Source organism: Condylura cristata, unplaced genomic scaffold (assembly GCF_000260355.1).
Source record: "Condylura cristata isolate star-nosed mole 26May11 unplaced genomic scaffold, ConCri1.0 scaffold00016, whole genome shotgun sequence".
Taxonomy (NCBI): Eukaryota; Metazoa; Chordata; class Mammalia; order Eulipotyphla; family Talpidae; genus Condylura; species Condylura cristata.
The window spans coordinates 44,488,563-44,501,646 of NW_004567117.1; the positions used below are offsets into that span (position 1 = coordinate 44,488,563).

The window sequence follows — 13,084 nt, forward strand, 5'->3', positions numbered from 1 at the left end:
CTGCCACGCAGAGGCACCCCAAGTCTCCCCCCCCACACCACATTTCAGACCAGAACTTTGAGCAATGGTTGCCTTCATGGGTTCTCGGTCCTACAAGTAAGCACATTTCAGATTGTATTTTAGCATCTTGCGCCGTAAAGCACTCTGACATTATTGAGACACAAAGCAGTTTATCGTGTGCTGTTGCAGTGGTTTTCATTTTGGAATCCCTGTGCTAGGTCATATATTAGTGGGCTTATTATTGCTTTTAAAGATTTTGCTCAATGAAATGGTGCATTCATTTTATAACAGATGGAAGCAGAAACTACTGGGAGCTTGAAAGATGGGGAGGGGCAGAATGGTTATGTCTTTCGGAGAAGGTTTATGGAGTCTTTTTAAAAAGGGCTTTAACCAAGGCAAAATTGGAAGGGTTTTCTATTTCTTGGTTCATGTAAGATGTTTGAGCAACGAATGGCTCTTTATTAAAGGAAAATAGACTTCATTTCCAAGAGAATAATTTTCTTGTGGTGAGGTTGAAGTTTACCACTATATATAAATATAAAAATACAAGAGTGTTTCTGTTTAAATTCTAACAGCAGGTTTTCAACTAACTTAAATCTGAATTTTTGGAAAGTATTGTTTGTTTTTTGAAAATCACTTTCTAATAGTCTGTTTTAAAGCGACTAGTAAGCATTTAAGAAACCCTGGAGCTGAAGGTGATGACGCTGAGCGGGACAGTCAGAAAGAGAACAACAAGGACCAGGTGGCCCCACGTCTGTGTGGAATAGAGAGAATCAAAACTAAAATACAACCAAACCAACAACAAACCCTAGAATATGTCGTAGGTCTGGGGCCACCAGGGACCAGGGAGAGGTGGGAGAACAGAGTGGGGAGGGGCGGCATGAACTGTGGTGGATGATTAGGGGCTCCGGGTGGTGAGCACTGCAGGCCGTGACCGCCCTCCGGCACCCCCCCCCCAGCCACCATCTCATTGCCAGAGCTGTAAACTGACGTTGCCCCAATAAAATAGCAATGTCACAGTTTTTAAACATTTGACTTCCTGTCATAGCTGATGGGAAGAAAAATGAAAGTTCTTGAAACTCCTTAATAAGGAATTTGAAAACTTCTCTTGCAAACTATAGTTTTTAAGTATATGTTGGAGTCCATATCGGTGATAAAATGGCAGATTTACACGGAGAATAGACTCAAGCTGCAAAGCCACCAGGGGTGTGTCAGTCAAAGCAATGAGATCAAAGCAGAGATGAAAAGAAGCATGCCTTTATTTCTAATGAAAACACAGGTCCAAGTGGATTCTCGGGCTGGCCCCCGAGAATGTGAGCTGTTTCAATTATAGTCTTTCAAGCAAACAGGCAGCTCCTGCTCTCTGCACCGAATCCCCTTGACTGGGGAACCTCTGTGGGGACGTCTCCACTGTAAGCATAAGTACCGAGACCTGAGCGCCTAGGTGTGAACACATTAAATGTAATGACAGCAAAATTGGAATCAAATGAATTCCCCCCAAGAAGAGAGTTGAACAAATGATAGTATATCCTTATCTGGAAGTATTATGTGTTCACTGGAGAGAATTCTAATTTAGCCGATTAACTTAAACACGGGTCTGTGATGTTTCGTTCTCAGACAGAGCAGATGTTTCGTTCTTCAGACAGAGCAGCCGATTGAGAACCTCTGAGTAACCACATCCCATAGCAGAAATAACCCAAGAGAGAGTGTGTGTTTGAACAAGTGGTCGCTGGCTTGAAGAGGGATGATCATGAGGTGTAGAGATGAGGGGATGGGGAGACAAGCACGGGAGGGAAGTGAAATAGGGAAAGTAAGAAAATAAAATGAACACAAGAGACTACCCAGCATAGAAACGGCATCCTTTATGTGAAGTGACGCAGGTGTGGCTGCAGGAGTGATTGTATTGAGCAGTATTGTTTTCAGCTTTGTCGGGAAATGCAGGTTAACCTGGCAGAAGCCCGTAGGATGACTTAACCCTGGAAGAACCATAAGAGCAATAACACTGCATGCTTTCGAGTTGGCAAGGAATTGTCTCACATGCGGCTGGCTGTGTAAAACGAGACAGATACTCTGTAAAGTCTTTTGCACCTTTGTATAAAACTGAACACAAAATTGCCATACAGTCCAGAAACTGCATTCTTGTGCCTATTGCTCAGGGAAAACGCACACACACCCCTGTTAATTTTAATGCCATTCATCATAACCCCAACTGGACAGCACTCAGCTGTCTTCCACAAACTGCCCAGTCACAGCAGGAAGTAATCCTCAGCAAAGGGAAGGGACAGACTGTGGACTGAGCATAACCCAGGTATGCACAGAGGGAAAATAAGCCCGGTGCCAGACGGTGCCTGCTTGGGGTTCCACTGCAGAACGTCTTGAAAATGCCAACATTCAAGAATGGAGGGCAGGAACGGGGTTGGGGTCTGGAGCAGGGCTGGGAGTCTGGAGCCGCGTCGTTATTTGATGGCTGGAGGTGTTCACACACCAACAGGTGCCAGAAAGCAGGGAGTCTGTGGGAGCCGGTGGCTGGCACTGTAGTGTCCTGCTGTGATGCTGTGTCATGATTTTGCAAAATAATCTGCTGGGGGCAGCAGGCCGGGAGCAGGCTGGATCTCTGTGTCGACTTTCTTATGACCCCGTGGGGCTCACCCGTTATCTCAGTAAAACTACAATCAAATGAAGTCTGTACCTATGACCAGGAATCTGTTATTAATTGAAAAACAGGGGAGAGAGGTCAGGAAGAGGTGGAATATTCTAACATGGGGAGAAGAACCTGGCAATGGTAGGGTCGGACCACAAAATCACCCTGAACGCCTATCCGGTGGCGTGTGACTGTCTCGCTCCTCCCTGTCAGGAGCCTGGGGGAGCCCCTGCCCAGCCTCCTCTGCCCCAGCCCCGCTTCCGCCCCCATCACCTGCCTGGGCTGGTTCTGCGGCCCACCCTCGGGCCGGGGCCTCTGTCCACCTCAGCTCCCTCCCCTGGGTCCCTCGCCCCCTTTGACAGTCACTCCGCTCTTCCAGATTCTAAGCTCCGTGGGTTTCTAAGACCATGGGTCTTTCTCGGCACAGTGCTAACTCAATTTTGTTGAATGAATAAATGATTCAAATTTATATTTCAGCTTTAGTTTAATGACATAGTTATCACTCTTTTTTCCAAAGAGATAATGGTTTTTCAAAGCAAATATTAGAAGTGAATTGGCATCCCCATGGGGGGGGTTGGGTATTTGAGTTGCCAAGTAACAGGTCTGCATGTTTATGGTGAGGGCGTGGTCAGGACCAGTGAGTGAGTGTGCGTGCTGGGGTGTGATTGTGAGCAGCTTCTGTGAGGCTGTGTACGTCTGGGTGCGTAAATGTGTGTGCGAGATATGCATGAGCCACCCTTGCTGCTTATGTAACTGTGAGTTAGCTATTGTTGGTCACAAACGACAATTTCTGCATTTTGCCTTTTTCTTGAAGGGGGACCTCTTATTTCTTGTCTTGAGTATGTTTAATCTCAGGCCAACACCTAGTAAATGAAGGAGCAGATGGTTTAGATATTGGAAACCAGGAGTTTAGTAATAGAATCTGTCTACCTTCATTAAAGAGAAGGGGAAAACACGGCTCGACTTGGTCTGTCTTTATCAGCATATGGACCCTGGAAACTGATCTCCAGATAATTTCCGGCAGTTCGTTGTTCAAGTCTGAACAACCTGGCTAATTCCCTAAATAATTATGAAAAGTATTGAATTTATTCTGTAATATCATAAATTCATTTTATTATGTGTAACAGAATATCCATAAGCTAGGTAACTACCCCCACGTTAGAAGTAAGAAATAAAGCCATACACCCCCCATCACAGTATACCCATGTCTTTATCATGAATTTTGTAAAGGTTTGCAGAAGTGTTATTTTTGTAACTGAAATAACTGGATATCAAGTTATCACATTTCGTTCATTCACTTTAGATTTCTCCAATGCTATCTGTATTTCTACGAGAACATTATTTTCTAGAAGAAATGCTTTTCACCATCTTTGTCCCAGTCAATAAGACATGTTTGTATCTCACAGAATGTTACTTGATAGTTTTAAGAAAACATTTCCTCACAGGCTTCTCTGAGGCGTTCTGTTTCTCAGACTGCACCTAAGCTTTCCTACACAGAAAACCCAAAAAGGGCGCAGTCAAAGCCATCTTGAATCCACAGTGCAAGGTCACGGGCAGCCATCCTAGACTTTGTTTCCATCAGCGTTGTTATTGCACACGCAAGCACAGGCCTGGACGCCCGTGCCGGGGACCTGGGGCCTTTGCAGTGCACTTGCTGCGTGTCTGCATTGCGGCTTTAGACACAAGACGGTCTGTTTTTGGGTTTAGGTGACGAAACTGATTGTAGGGCCCAGTCTCCTGAATATGGTGACAGGGAATTTGTGTGTGTGTTATTTCTTGAAAAGTGTTTTTATTTGATCTTTAAAATTCTTACTTTTCAATGAGAAATCCTGTGAGTCATATTGATTATTTGACTTTTAAACGGATCAGTTTCTCCTTAAGAATAAGGGGAGGGGCCTCCCTGGTGGCACAAGGGTTAACTTCTCAGTGCTCTCAAGCTATTCCGAGCCAAGCTGCTGCAGCACTAGTTTGATCCCCGGCCAGGGAGCTGACCCACATGGCGCGGCAGACCTCTCCTGACCCGCCCGTTGCTCCCCTCGGCAGTGGACTTCTCCAGTCGGCTTCTTCTGCTCCCCCGCTATGTCTCTGGGGAGTCCTCTCACTGCCCCTGCACCTCTGGTCTGTACCCCTATTCAATATGCATAAATAAATGAATGAATCTTTAAATAAAATAAGGGGACACGCATCGTACCAGTTTCTATTTTTCAGGCACTCACAGGAGATTGTAGAACTTCCCATCTTTGCGGTAATAAAGCTCATTTAATAGGAGTGAATCGGTTAAAGTAACCATCAGGCTTGAATGCTTATTCATTCAAATATGATTTTAAAGTGTAAAAATAGAGCTGGTATCAAAGTTGATACATCTACTATAATATTGCATTATATTGTACTATATAGAATATATATGTAATCTTTAGTACAAAGGGAGAAATCAATTTTCTTTGCATTTAAGAAAATCACATCAGGGTGAGACATTACAAAAAATTATCCATTCTGCTGCTGAGTTGAACAGTGTAGAGAAACAGAATACTGGAGTCTCATGTGATGTCTGTGCAGCCTTTTTATGAGCAGTCCATTGCATCAGGGGTACAGGGGGACATTTCTGTGTACCTATTGTTCAGTACAAAAGACAAGTTGAATGAAGTTGGAGCAACTTGTGTTTCTCGCTGACTCAGATGCTGTGGAGCAGAATTGCTGGCTTATAACCATCTGGTCCTTCCCCATCCTGCTAAGAGATTTGGAAAAAATCATTAAAAACCAGAATCTAGTGGCCTTATGTGATCTGAAATGTGTTGGGATTTGGAAGTTATTTCTTTAGAGAACATGAAAAGCTGTGGAGCAGTGACAGTGTAATGGGAATTTGGATTTTTAATGCTCTTCACAGACTCGTGTTGAATAAAAATACCAAGCCTTAAGTTGCACCCTCTTGATAAAAAGATGCAATTAATATGGTAAAATCTGGTTTAGGGTTTGCGTGGTGAAAAAACCACCAGACTCAGAGCTGACCAAAGCAAAACTGGACAATTTCGTTGCCCCACGGGGTCCAGGCGCTAACCAGTGAGAGGATGAGTGGAGCAGGTGTGCTCAGGTGAGAGAACCCCCCCACCCCAGACTCCAGAACCACCATGGGGACTCCACAGAGATGAGTGAGGCTTCTTCACCACACCTGGAGGGTGTTTGCTTGGCGGCACGGGAGACCCAGAGGAATTAGCTCATGGTATGTGAATCCTGTCGATGACGTAGGCACCCGCTGTCAGCACCTACACCCCGCTTTCACCTCTCGCTAGAGACGGACAAAATGGACTGGCTTCAGGAGCAAAAAGGACACACTCGGAGTCTTCTGTTTTTGCCCCAGTTCCAATGGTTCACTTTCCAGTTCTACTCTGGTCCTGCTTTTGACCTCTGAGAACAACCAGAACAGGTGCTGGGCGTCTCGCCTGCTTCTGAGCCCTGGCCCCCCTCGAGCCCCGCCCTCCTGGCCAGCCCACTGCCCGTCTTGAGCTTGCCGCTGGCCACCTCTGCTGCTGCTCCACCCACATTGCATGCCATCCCCCACCGGAAAGCACCAGCTAATGCTTGGGCCTCTTCTCTCTGCACGTGTAGAGTCCCCAAATGTCAGCCAAGATCTTCAAAAGTGCTTTTAGAACGAACCGCTCTGTGCGAGAATTGACAAAATGCTCTTCAAGTTATGTGAGCAGCTAACATACAGTGTCAGCTGGGAAATGGCCCGAAGGCAGGTGTCATTTTTACTGCTTATTTCTATACATTAAAAAAAAAAACAAAACATACTTCTGCATTATTTTTAGAATTTACATAGAGTATTACCTTTGGTGTGTCACTCTAAAATTGTACCATATGGTACACTGCTATACAGCACTGTTCTTTTCTAAGAAATCAAGCCATCTATAATTGGGTGCCAGAATTTTTGAAATCTTTGAAGCAGGAAAATGATTTGAATATATTTATGTAGGAAAAAAAAAAAAGCCTTTCATCTGAAATGTTGAATGAGCACTTGAAAATTGAGCTGTTTCTTAAACTGGCAACTCATCTCAATAAACAAAGTTAAAGATTTTTTCACTTTAACTTCCTAGAAGCTATTTAAACAATTATTAGTCAATAGTGTGATAAGCTCAAGACTGATTTTGTTTACTTGCCAACGTATCCCGTAGGCCCCCACGTATTTGAGAAAGATTCTCTGTTCACCGTTTAGGAGGTGATTTTAATACAAAATGTCACAACAAAGGGTGATATTTAAAAAAACTGTGCACCCCCCAAAAGAGACATTCAGGTGCCCCAACCTTAGTTACTTCATGGGAAGGGGGAACATGTGAAGACCCAATCAAGGAGAGGTGAGATCTGATGACTGGTGGCTCCAGAGGAGAAAGCAAGATGTTTGGGCACAGAAACGGGAAGCAGAGAGAGAAGCCATGTGGAAATGATGCCGCTGCAGTCACGGAAGACAGAGGACCCCACTGGGGACCCCAGAACCCTGGAGGCTCTAGAAGAAGCCAGCCTTGCTGGTGCTGGAATTTAGAGCTTCCACTCTCACTGTGAGCACGTCGGTTTCTGCTGTGTGAAGCCACAAGAAGCCAGCCTTGCTGGTGCTGGAATTTAGAGCTTCCACTCTCACTGTGAGCACGTCGGTTTCTGCTGTGTGAAGCCACAGTTGTAATAAGGTATTGTCACTGCCCAGCACCCATGGCAGTTCCAAATTAAGTTCACATGATGTCATTTGTGTCATTGAATGGGTCAGCAGGTGGGTGGAGAGAAGGAGACTGTGTGCGTATTTGTAAGAAGAAATGGTGAAATTGCGTTGTGTTGACATACCTTCCACACATAATATTCCTAAAGATTGAAGAGTGCTCAAGCTATTAAGGAACAAAAAATAAAGGAAAAAATATTTAAATGTAAAATAAAAGGAAAAAAAAGACCATTCATTAAAAACTACAAATGGCTTCTTTGTCCTGATTTTCAAAGAGAGACACCCTCTCCCTAAAAATGAGAGTGGCTCTTTGCACTGAAAATAGCTTAAAATAAGTGCTAAGTAGAACGTAACAACTACATGTAGGGTTTACATGTAGGAAAACCGGCGCCACAGAAAGCTGAAACGGGAGGAAACTTTTTTTTTTTTTTTTTTTAAAGATTTATTTTTTATTTGTACATACAGAACTGGGGTACAGGCCAGAGGCTCAGGGGCGGGAGGAAACTTTTAAGCGGGTCTAGTTGGAGTGAAACCCAGGGAGGCTTAGAGGAGTGCGTGGCGCCGAGCATACACCGATTATGTCAGGAACATGGCGCCCATCCAGAAGCGTCTGGACGTGCGGGACGCTGGGATCAAGGGAACCCGGTACCTCTACACCACCGCCAAGAACCTGACTCCGAGCTCAGGAATTTATGCGACATGACCAGGGATGGCAGCTCCCCTTGAGGGCCCCCTAAGGCCTCTCAGAATCTCTTGTACAAACTCTGTGAACAGGGAGAGGGAAGCACTGGTGACCAAAATAATAGGCCAACAAGCAGATGGGTGAAAGTCAGGAAGTAGACAGAGTGAGATACAAAATTCATTATGCAGCGCTTTTCTACTAGAATATCAAATATCAACATTTTAAAATTCTCCAAGAAAGATTAATAGATTGTCTCTGATGATTATTTTGTTATGGATTTCAAAAACAAAATAGTCCTTAGCAATGAAAATTGATAGATGTAAATTCGCACTTAGGGAATGGAGAAGGTGCAGGCTCTGTATTCAGAGAGGAGTGCAGTCTGCCAAATGTCCATAGAGCAGACACAATTTTGACATCAGATGACACCATTGACACATGCACACATAGACGTGTTTGCTAAAATACCAAGTACATCAGCGACTGCTTGGTAAAAGAATATCAGTGATGTTCCTTTTGTGTTTATACTCTAAAAATGCAAATTAGTGTGTATGACTTTGAAGGAAAGCACGTGACCTTGAGGTTTAAACTAGCAATACACGCCTGGCAGGAATCTCAGCACAAACTTTGAAAATAGGGAGTTGCCCACAAAGATGGCCAGACTCAGAAGACACACCATGGGCACCAGAGATGAAACACACAATTGTGTGCAGGAAGGCGATCATATACTTAACAGATAGTTAAAAATATTCTTCAGGCCATTTAAAGTCATTAAACAGTCCCCCGAATATGCTTTTGTGCTGGCTTCTTGGGAGGGCTTAATTTTTAGAAAGTAATAGATTAATCTAATTTTATGACTTAAGACTTCTCTGAGCACATAATAGACTTTGGGTTCATTTCCTCTTTGAATTTTTCAGTTTCAACAGCTGTAGGAGCAAACATAGGTAACATCCCTGCACCCAACCCTTGCAGGATCACATGGGAAACCCCAACTAGCTTTCCCAAGCAGCCCTTTCTGTTGATTTAGCTTTCCAGGCACGTACATGCTTATTAGCTTATAAACCCATTGCCTTATTTTATGACTTTCGTCAGCTCCAGAAGGAGAGGAAATAGAGACTAGAGAATTATATTTAAGTCCATAGTTTCATAACCTTTGTCTCCTGTGAATTCAAGCTTCGCATTATGGAAGCACAACCCATTGACACGTGCAGGATTTATTTGTTTTGATAACTATAATCTCTATGGAAGAATAGATCACAATGCTGCTTCTTAATGTCTGTGGCCACGAGCATTTTTCCTTAGTGTGTTAGTAGAAATGCTATGAAATAAGCAATAGGATTTTGGATTTAAGTTCCCTGTTGCCATTTGCTTCAAGCTGTATTTTCCTGTCTTTAAATGTACTACTTCTAACAACATAGCTGTGGTTCACTAAACTACACTGAATTTGTTTATAAATAGTGAGGCAGATGTCAGCCGCAAATTAGATTTAATGCCGGTCACCGTGGTCTCCTTAGATAAAGAGCTTGCAGGCCCTGAATGGGAATTGCAGAATGACACAAAGAAAATTGAGGTTCAGAGATTTGAACAACTGGTAAGCACAACTATTATTACAGTTTAAGGGATACAAATGTAAAATCTGGGCCAAAAACAGTATTAACCTTGAGACCAGTTTCCCCCGGGAATAGCAGGAAAGCAACAATTTATGGGCATGGACCTGACTGGGAAGAGAAACAATAATTACCCGTGTCCCCCACTGCTGACACCAGAATTGCCAGCCGCGACTCCCCTTCACCAGTAAGAACAGGGTTTTGAAGAGAAGAAAAGTAGTTTCTTTTCTATATCGCCAGATGAGGAGGGCAGCGTGCTGGAGTGTAAACAGGCCCCTTCCTGCTTGCCAGCAGAGCGTGGGTGCAAGTAGAGCCACAAGGACATGGAAGAGGGGAGCCAGTTAGGGTCAGCTGGACCGTTCTTGTGACATAGTTGACATCCGATGACACCAGGTTGACACTGTGACTTGGTTGACATCAGCCTGTTCTTGTCACCATCTGCTGGTCAGCCATTCTGACATTGTCTTTGCGAGAGTCTGTCCTAGGCGCCTTTTGAAGTTCCCTTGCAGAAGACCCTTTGTCCTCAGAAGGCAAGAATAAAGCAAGCTGTTAGCCAGACATATGGATGAAGATCTGGTAAACTTAGAAGGGAAAAGAGTCCCTCTCCATCCTCTATACCAGATCCATGCCTGACTCGATAAGCCCACTTGGGCTGGACCTGCCATTTCCCTTTTCTACAACCTTTGGCTAAACACTTTGATAGCTGTTGTGGACACGTCATGTGTTACACTCAGCCAAGTTTTCCAGTATGTGGAAAAGGTGGTCAAATCTACCTCGAAAGTAACTGGGAAAGTAAAATTCAAGTTAGGTCTAAGTAATGTACGAAACATCTGTGTTGTCCAGGTAACATCGATTTATAATGCGCATAAGCACATTTCCAAGAATTGTTCCTTGTCTTGTAAGAAGGTCAAGAAGGTCGTGCAGGTGAAGCAGATGAACCCAGACCAGTTAATTGTGGGTACCGTGACTCAGCAAGGAACTCGCCCCTTCAGTCAGGCCGAAACCACTTACCGAGACAGGTGAGCTCATGGCATGGCGCTCCGCGCCAGCAACTCTTTGAAATACCAGCTCTCATCAGAGTCCAGGAAGGTTATCCAGGTGTAGAGGAGAACTGAAGGCAGAGAGACGGTGACGCCGTAATTAGAAAGTTCCAGAACAGGATGAGAATCCAGAAGTTCTCCTCCTGATGCCATGTCATACTAGTTTAATCTTTTGTGTTTTCATTGTGAGTGGTGACAATTTATGGTGCTGCTGGCACTTGATAGCTACAAGCTGCGGGCACAGAGTAGCCCATGGCGAGTGGCTGACACCATTGTTTTGCCCACCGTCTCTGCCTCTTCTATCGATGCTGATGGAGAGGAAGGTGGAATACCATTTGATTATCCGAAAAGGTCTAATACTGAGTGAGGCTGAAAGCAGTTCAGAAATGCATTTGCTGGCCCTGAAGTCCTCTCTCCCTTCCCTGGATCTAGCCCTAGTTAGAGAGCTCAGTTTAAAGTTACTTCATCACCACCATCACCGCCCACAGCATCCGTCAACCTAACCTCCCGGTGTCAAAATATTTAGTGCATCCTACTTTTCACTCCTCTCTATCCTCTACTCACTGAGAAAAGCAACCAACCGACCACTGTTTTTTAAAACATAGCAAGCTTTCTGTAGCCACGCTGTAACACATACTTACATCAAAGAAATAAAACCTTTCACGTTTTATCTCTTGGTCACTGAAAAACCAGAGAAAAATCCAGCATTTTCCTGCCATCAGGAAATGTAGAGGTGCCCGAATCTCTTGGCAAAACTTGGCTTGGTGTCACTTTTTATGCAAAGGGGACCTCGTGTTTCCATCACGCGGCCATCCAAAGAGATCTGTACGCCACACAGAACGACCCAAACAGAAGCTGAGCCACAGGTGGATTCCACAAGAGCACGGTATTGTGATGTTTAAGGCCATGTTTCCAATTAAATGTCTGATCCCTGAGTGCAAATGTAGCCTTACATTTGCCATTCACCTTATAAGGATCCCTGGCTTTGGAATTTCTTTATCATCCTTTCTAGAAACCAATCTCTCTGCAATGTGCATGTATAAAATTGTGTTTTTGTGATTTTCTTCACTTTCTGCTGCAGGAGTTTTACTTCATCTTATTAAATATGGTCTTCCCCATCAGCTTTGCAGATCAGTGCTATTTTAGGGCTCAAATCTTATCCCTCACCTTCTATAAGGCACCACATCTAATCTCTGTGTAAGTGCTGCTGTCAACATCATTATTAAATTATAGTGAAGGCTAAAAATGTATTCTTAGCCATCCTACCCAGGCATCTAGAGAAGATTTGAAAGCTAGTTTTCTTCTGTTCCTTCTAGTAGTTTCTGTGTCCTTATCACATAGGTAAATGACAAAATGCCATTTAAAAGGCTACACAGCAGTGCTGTAGGTGAACTAGGAATGCTATAAACTCTTTATTAGTGTCAAGACCAAATTAGAATTCATTTTAAGGTCACAAGTCGGAGTTGTTTTATTACATTTTCATGAGTTCAGATCCTAAGAGGAGCATGTTTTATGGGCAGAGAGTAAGTTTGTTTTATAATTTGTCAGGAAATAAAATCTATGGCTTGGGCAGGTTCTCAGGCAGTACATCTGCAAAAGTGACTCACCTTGAATTGCCTTGGTTGAGACTTCTGCATTTAAGAATAAGGCCCCTGAGGCCCACATGCCTGATGAGGAGCCATCTATTCCCAGCCAACCCTACCCTCAGATTCACCAAGTCTTTACTGATAATGAAGGGGAGACTCAGAACAGGCCTTCCCAAGGTGGGTCACGTGTGGGTTATTTCAGGCTGAGGTCCATGGAGGCTGTGTAGGCTCATGAGAGACATTCACCGCTATCTTACCTCCCTAGAAGAATGAAAATTGGGGTTCTGACCCAGACTTAGGCTTCTCACCAAAAATCTCCTTTCTATCAGAGAAACCTGTGTTTCAGACAGTACCAACGTCTCATTACAGACATGTGCTCTCTCGTGTGTAAGTCACTTTCTCGTCTTTACATGTGGCCCCTTCTTTTCGAGGTCCCCATCCTGTTTCTCAGCTCAGATCTATACCTCTAGGTTGCTTCATTTTCTGTGAAAGTCACATGTCTTTGTAGATTCCCCTGCATACATTCTTAGATTGCTTGTTTTTTCCTCCTACTGATCTGTTTGCTGTTAACTCCATTACCAACCTAAGAGCCCAGTTGACAGGGGGATGGGGGATGGGGGACTGGTGGGGAGGGGGTGGCAAGGGGAAATTACCTTTCCTTTTGGTCAGTAACACATATTTATTCTTTGTCTATATCCATAAGGTCGCATGGGCCAGCAAACATAAAGTCCAAATCCCAAAGAAAGGAGAAAGTTCTAGCTCCTGACGTATCGTAGGCAGGTGATGGCTGCCAAGCCAACAGGTGACTGACTGTTTAGATGAGCCACTT

At 44.1% G+C, this 13,084-nt stretch overlaps 1 protein-coding gene across 1 annotated transcript in view; it reads left to right on the forward strand.

The window, feature by feature from the left end:
* The window catches only part of DOK6 (docking protein 6), a 180,198-nt gene that overhangs the window by 57,439 nt on the left and 109,675 nt on the right, over positions 1-13,084 (forward strand). The window lies entirely within an intron of this gene.